This window comes from Macaca nemestrina, chromosome 19 (genome assembly GCF_043159975.1).
Source record: "Macaca nemestrina isolate mMacNem1 chromosome 19, mMacNem.hap1, whole genome shotgun sequence".
In the NCBI taxonomy this organism is placed as follows: Eukaryota; Metazoa; Chordata; class Mammalia; order Primates; family Cercopithecidae; genus Macaca; species Macaca nemestrina.
This window is the reverse complement of record NC_092143.1, coordinates 69899142-69900900: the sequence shown is the minus strand read 5'-3', so window position 1 is coordinate 69900900 and position 1759 is coordinate 69899142. Positions and strand designations below refer to the sequence as shown.

General features: G+C 49.7%; 1 non-coding gene across 1 annotated transcript; it reads left to right on the top strand.

Moving 5' to 3' along the window:
* Window positions 1-462: 462 nt before the first annotated feature.
* Window positions 463-522, top strand: LOC112423830 (U7 small nuclear RNA). Its single transcript, XR_003014387.1, has one exon. It is a non-coding gene; the product is annotated as a U7 small nuclear RNA (small nuclear RNA).
* The last annotated feature ends 1237 nt before the right edge of the window (window positions 523-1759 follow it).

Genomic DNA, 1759 nt, shown 5'->3' with positions numbered 1-1759 from the left:
TTATTTATTTATTTTTGGAGACGGAGTCTCGCTCTGTCGCCCAGGCTGGAGTGCAGTGGCCGGATCTCAGCTCACTGCAAGCTCCGCCTCCCGGGTCTATGCCATTCTCCTGCCTCAGCCTCCCGAGCAGCTGGGACTACAGGCGCCCGCCACCTCGCCCGGCTAGTTTTTTGTATTTTTTAGTAGAGACGGGGTTTCACTGTGTTAGCCAGGATGGTCTCGATCTCCTGACCTCGTGATCCGCCCGTCTCGGCCTCCCAAAGTGCTGGGATTACAGGCTTGAGCCACCGCGCCCGGCCTGGCTGTATCTTTTATTCTGCAGTAGCGTCTCTTCCTCAAAGATGAGTCAGCAGTCATTTGAAGAGGTGGAAAGACTGGGCTGGGGAAGAATCTGGGGCAAAATGAAGCCAAATTGAGAACGAGGAGAAAAGGAGATGCTAAGGCCTCAGATAAGGAGGACTTGAGTGTTACAGCTTTTCGAATTTGTCTAGCAGGCTTTCTGCTTTTTACTGGAAAGTTCTCCCCCCATCTCCCCAAAAAATAAAAATAAAAACAAATAAATAAAAAAGAAAGATTTAAAAAATAAAAGAGAAAGGAGGGCATGGGAATTCTGGCTGCTCAGAGGACACCCAGCTCGGAGTTGAGGAGCCTCCGATGAAGTGCCACTTCTGCTTATGGTTGTCCCCTCCCATCTATCCTGATTCTGTTTATCCTGCCTCATATCTTTCAGGATAGTCAGGGCAGCTTCCCCTGTTCTCTCGCCACTGGCTCCAGCATCCCGCCTGTCACACATTCTATCTTTTGCTCCTTCAAAATATCTCTAAGATGGACTCTTCCTTTCTGCTCTCCATCAAGTTCCATCCCCCGGCCTGATCCCGTTCCTCTGCGATGGGTTCTGCAGATGGTCCTGTGTGGTCCAGTCTTCCAAACGCACCTCTTCAGGGATGCCTGTCCTGAGTTAGAGAAACGTGAGCAACCTCGAGGCCCTGCAGGGAGTTCTTCCTTCTGACTCAGCATACTTATTTCTCACTGCACCTGAAAGGAAACCCCTCAGTGCAGTTTTTGGAGCTGTCTCCAGTCCCCAGTCTCTTGCTGACCCTGCATTCCTGCACTGGTTGAGATAAACCTTTCTCCTCCCCACTTAATCTGCCACTTAATCTGCATCCTGCCATCCATGAAAGGACTCCAACCCAGGCTGAAGCCTCCTTCTTTGCTTGCATATTGAATGAGCCTGCCATTGCTGGGCGTGTCTCTATCCTCTTGCTGGTTAAAATGGCATTGCTTTCAGCCAAAAGCCTTTGAAAACTTCGCAGAGCCATGTCATCTGTCACATACATTGCAAAGAGCAAAATGGGTCAAAGTTAAGGCAAATTCAGTCGTTTAGCATCGGGTTGTTTTTGAACGATCCCAGGGGTGTTCGTTTTGTCCCCCCACCTCCCAATTTGCTGCTGCTGCTGGGGTGTCTGTGAGCCTCTCACCGCGTGTTATTTAGAGCTGGGCTCAGGGGACGCTCACTACACACACGCTAATTGACTTCTTGAGTTAGTCATTTGGTCTTTGACAAACATTTATTTACTGCCCACAGAGAAGGCTCAAGTAGACCTTTACATATCTTCCCAAAAGGCACCAAAATTCAACAAGAGCCACCCAACACTGAGAAAAGGACTTTGACCAATGAAAGCAACCCGAGAACAGGTTTCACTGCCTTCAGCTCACCTTGAGCAGGGGCCAAGCTCAGTGCGTTGGGAACAGGCACAGA